Genomic DNA, 5,957 nt, shown 5'->3' on the forward strand with positions numbered 1-5,957 from the left:
GGTATAAAACATATTTGGCTTGGTGCCGGGGGAGAACACAGCAATTGCCAATAGTATGAAGAAATTCATAAATAAATAGGAAATAAATAAAATAGAAAATGTAGACACTAGCAAAGAAACGGCTACATCTTGCGCTCTTAATTTTTTAATATAAAATGCTCTTACTTAAAAGAAAATTGAAGTAGGCAAAGATAATACATATATGGTATATCAAATCTGATTTAAATAGAGTCAAATTTGATTACCTAAAAGGTAGGAAATTACAATTAAATCTGAAATCAATTACAATGTGTTAAGGTAGGAAGAAACTAGAAGAACACTAGGACAATACCTAGCATTTTCCATTAATATATTTTAATATCCACTAATTAAACTCAATGTGAAAATTTGTGGAACATTGAGTTTAATATATATATATATATATATATATATATATATATATATATATTGTTTTTTGGCAGAAAAGAGATAGGGGTGTGGTGGCGGGTGTCGGTGGACAGAGATGATGGCTGAAAACTAGTGAGAGTTGGTGACAACCGACGCTGGAGATTAGAGTTGGTGGCGGTTGATGGCAGTGGTCGAAGGTAGTAGCCACCGGACAAGAATGATGATCTAAGATGGGTCTTTATCAACAATTGGCCAAAAATTGGCCAAAAGATGAGCAATCTGGGCAAAATATAGGCCACTTGGCTTTTTCTTTTTTCTTTTTCTACCAATTCTTTTTTAATTTTTATTTTTAAGAGGCTATATATTAAACCACTAGAAAAAACTGACTGTCCTTTGAGAGATGCTGAAACACAAGGACTAAACGATAAGCTCCACAAACGAACAATCAAACAATTAGGGGAAAAGGTCACCTGCGCGCACCAGAAACTAAAAGTAACTTGTTTAACTATGTTCCTGGAATCCGCCATTGAAGTGCAAAAGCGTTTGGATCCAAGAATGCCAGAGTCTTCTTGATGTGGAGTTGTTTTCACATCAAACAATGTCATCTTTGGCAAAAGCGGGCCATCCACGTGATGGACCATTTTTGTATTCAATCTAATATTCCTTTCACAATTCTTTTCACCTTCATTAGCATGTCCACAAGAATATCCTCTGCATTAGTCTGGATCTACCCAATAGAGAATGAGGAGGACCCTATAATAATCACGTAGACAATAAAATATAACCAGATTTAATGTATTCAAATCAAGTTAGATCAGTAAAGGTTGTTTTTTTTTTTGGGATTCTCTGTCAAGAGGAATGATGTCTTTGGCTCTTTTCTTCTCATGTTTTTTAGGTGAGACCAACAGCTTTTTCAGTGTTGGGCACATGGTTTGCGCACGTGGCACCCGCTTTCTTATCTTTCTTCTTAATATAAAACAAAAAAGAAAAAAGCAGTTCTATGGCAAAAGCCAAAAAGCGAAACGCGCCTTATGAGGTTTCATTAAAAAAAAAAAGAAAAAAACAACAACCTCAAAAGTAACAATGAGGTTAAATGATGCAGTATGGCGTAGTGGGATCACAAAAGACAAACAAAACACAAAGCACAACTCTTCTCAAAATTCAAAATTCTATGGAGGAATTGAGAAAAATTAGAGAAAAACTCAAAACTTTAAATAATTGTTATTCAAAATAACATGTCTATAACAAGTATTTATATACAACAAGCTCCTAAACCTAATAGAAATTGAAATTAACTTGCATGGTTTAACAAAACAGTTGCAACCAGTTCGAACTGTGGGGTCTCGCAGTTCAAATTGCTAAAAATTAATAATACTCCATTCCAATTGCAGTTCAAACAGGCGCTTGGGATGTAATTTTGACAAACACAAGATTTGAATAAAGCTTTTATATTTAGAAAAAAACGCCATATTTTCAGGCTTCCCCTAAGTTTTTTATCAATCCAACATTTTTTTGCCTTGAATAAATTTTTAAGTACTAAATGAATTTTTTAAGCTCATTAAGACAATTCCAAAGGGAAAGAGGTTTAAGTTAGTTTAAGAAAACTAGAAAAGCATGGTCTGCTGCAAGCCTGCAGCGTTCACATCAGTGTAAGTCTCAATGGGAACTTATAGCAATTTAAGATTTATCATCCTACTCTTATTCAATTGTTTATTTATTTATTAACTATTTTGGTTACTTTGGCTGAAAATCCTCTTAGAAGATAGAATAGTTATTAGTAGGGCCGAAAGAGTCTTTTGAATCGTGCGAGCCACTGTATCACTGAAAAGCTTTCCCTATATCACATGCCCCCCCAGTGGCACAGAAGACAATGCCCATACGCGTTGGGGAAATTATTCCAACTCACTTTCACTCGATTTGAAATATTTGCTTAATTTGAAAGGAATCAAGAGCCCTAGGAAGCCGGTGAAGAATGAAGAAATGCTAAATAATTCCACATTCTTGTATGATATCGAGGTGGTATTGCCCTTGGAAACCCACGGCCCCGGGTTATATAAATATGTTTATGAAACATTACTACTTATGATTAATGCTTTTATATCACAAGGTGTTGTTGGATTCTATCGTCCGTTCTCTTTTGCCATTGATCACTGGACACAAGGTGTACACTGCTATGTTTTCAAGCCACAGTAATGGAGATTATTGCAAAGTTTCATTAGTGAGAAAATAAAAGAGATGTCGGATCGAGGAAATGCATATATAATAATTGCTACTTACGATCAATTTTAATTATGTTTATACAGACTTTTGGACAATTCCTTGTTGTAAAAGCGTCCTTAAATTTCATTCATTTCTTTAAATATAAGAAAAACTCATAAAAAAAATCTTTTAAGGAAAATTGATCTCTTAAATTTAAGGAAAGCTGTTGTACGTTAGTACTCTAAACCAAATTTTTAAGGGAAAATTTTACCTCAAGTTTGTAACAATAATTTACTTCGATATATATATACTCTTGCTGAAAATTTTACCTCAAGTTTGACTAGTCATGTTTGGATGAGAATCAAGTTCGTCAAAGCTCTTCAACATGTACGTTTTTCTGATACTTAAAAGTTATTATTTTTATTTTCTTATTAACACCTTTAAGTCTCACCGTCGAATAATTAATGCTTTCACATGACCGCACGTCTTTACACAAGCAAGGGTGCCTGAGTTTGTGAAAAAGGGAGGATTATTATAACTCGTTAATTAGTGCACGCCAGATTCGGTTTTGTGGGTTGGATCGTAATGGAGTTTGCTTTTTTCTTTTGGAGTTAATTTGTTTTATCGTAACCGTATGCATTGATTTATTATTATTTTTTTTTTAACAATGATCGATTAAAAATTAGTTCAAATGCTTAGGTCAGTCTTCAGTCTTCTAAGATAATCATGAGATAAAAATATAGTGTGTAGCAATAATTTTTATAAAATTCTAAAGCTCCAAATTTGTTTCAAAAGTGATCCATCAGTAGATCAAAACACATATACATGCACCTTCCATGAAAGAATACTTATTGGAAAGATCAGATCATACTCAAGCGTCCAAGCACTCCCATTTGAGTTATTCCATCATGTACCATATTAAACATGTAATAGGGTATCAAGAAATTTAAATTAATTAGAGTATGGTACAATCCCTGTCAAATTAACATGCCGTTACTCAGGATTCTAATACTTTGGCAGCATATGTTAATGGTAGGTCTTATAGTAGTAAGAGGAAAGATAGACAAACCGGTAAGCATTATAAACACTCGTTTGTTTTGGCATAAAATGATTTTAAAAAAATATTTTTCGTATTTGATGCAACAGAAAATAATAGTCAACGGAATACATTTTTGGTTTGACCGAAAAGCTTCTTTAATTTTCGTAAATTGATTTTCTTTTTTTTCTTTTTTATAAAAAAAAATTTATATATATATAAACTATTTTCTAAGTTTGAAATTCTCATTCTCAAACCACCAATACTTTATCGGGACCTTGTCAGGACACTGCCCGGACTTCACCAGGACCCCGCCGGAACACCAGCAAGACTTCGTCAGAACAGTGTAGGGATTTCTTCAGGACCCAGTCGAGACATTGTAGGGACACCGCTGAGACCCAACCATGGACACTGTCAAAACCCAAAGACACCTTCAAGCATCCATTAGGACACCGTCAAAACCCTGTTGGGACCCAACGGGACACCGTCACCAAGACCTGCCCGAAACACCATTTGGACTTCATCAAGACACAGTTGGGACAGGGTCAAGCCCCCACCTAAACCCGGCCTGGACACCGCTATGGGTGGCAACCCCACCGTTGGCCACCCTTTCATTTTTTTTCTTTCTTAATTTCTAGGTTTTTTTTTTTTTTTTTTTATAAGATTTGATCTTTTAATTAAATTATTAAACAATTATTATTTTAATGTGATGTGAGAAAAATGCTAACATGATACTAATGGACGTCAATTCAGACGGAAAACTAACCGAAAGATTTATTGCACCATTAATTTCAATAAGCTTAGCCTGTTAAAAAATAATAAAACATTTGAGGTGTCATCTGTTTTTACGTATTGACACAGAGATTTATTTCAAAAAAATAATAATAATAATTAAGACAAATTATAAAAACTTAATGATTATTAATTAACTAATAGCATAAATTTATATAAATATATATGATATTTACATTATATAATGAATGAATAAGTTACTTGTGAAGCTTATGAAAAAGTTTGAATTCTTTCCAAAAATAAATGAACAAAGCTTGAACAAAGTATCCAACTTAGTGATAAGCTCAAAATAAAATTAAATGAACCGAACTTGAATATTCTATACTCAACTCAATTCAATTATAATCTTAGTTTAATATGTAACTGAGAGATACTAGGAGTAAAATTAAATTGCAAAATAAATAAACCAATAATGTAGTGAACATTATTTTATACATTTGTTTTGATCTCTATATAATGAACAGCAGCACTATCTTGCACATCTACTCGACTTTGTAGCCAAACTTCCTCCACGGTTGAGAATCAAAAGGCTCACAAGCTCAATCTGTAAGGGCAAGATCGAATTCGAATAGTAAGTAATGTCAATTGCGTGTAGTAAATCTTCACCATGACTTTAGCATTTCTCTCTTTCTACTCACCATTATTCATTAATTCTTACCTGTCTCAGTATATTGTTTCATTTCTTAACACTAACCAATATTCTTTAGCATTATTCGTTAATTCTCTCTCTCTCTCTCTAAATCTTCAACTTGTAGGTAAAAAATGTTCATATGTCAATTTTCTATCAGATTTATTTTTATAAAAAGCAGAAAAGAAAAATGAAAGAAGACGTCTAAGCATGCCTCATAATGGAGGACAACAGGCAAATGATGGAATTGCAAATGAGTGAGACATCTCCACGTAATCTTCCACAAAGATCCTCTTCTATAACAGCGGATTCTGCCAGCACCTCTAGTGGTCTTGGTTCTACAGCATCGTCTTCCGGTCCACCGGATTCTAATGATGCTGGAGATTCTGGTAGTCACTTGATTACGATTGAGAACTCGGACGCAACTAATGGGAGTAAGTGCCTCTCTCTCTCTGGTCGCATATCAGGTGACTGAGTTTAATTTCGATTTGTCTTAGGTTAAAGTGTTGCGAATGCTTTTATATATACCATGCATATGATATATATATATATATATATATATATATATATATATATATATATATATCTTGCAGAAAACTGCATTGTGAATGTTCTCTTAAGCATGCATCTTCTGCATATATCTGCACCTCTTGGTTCTCTTCTCATTTATCTTAGGCCAAAATTCCAAAGAAAATCTTCTCCATAATTGTTGTTATCATCATGAATTTAGCATTTTTCTCTTTTTCTTTACCATTACTCTTTTATTCATAACTTTGTATCTGTATATTGTTTCAATTTTTAAGTACACTATCATGCCTTTTTTTCTTCTTTCGAATCCTTAAATCAAAATCTTGCTACTTTTGTCATATGGTGGTTCTTATTTACTATTTAGCAAATCTGGTAGAAGAAAAGTTT

Source organism: Corylus avellana, chromosome ca2, assembly GCF_901000735.1.
Source record: "Corylus avellana chromosome ca2, CavTom2PMs-1.0".
Taxonomy (NCBI): domain Eukaryota; kingdom Viridiplantae; phylum Streptophyta; class Magnoliopsida; order Fagales; family Betulaceae; genus Corylus; species Corylus avellana.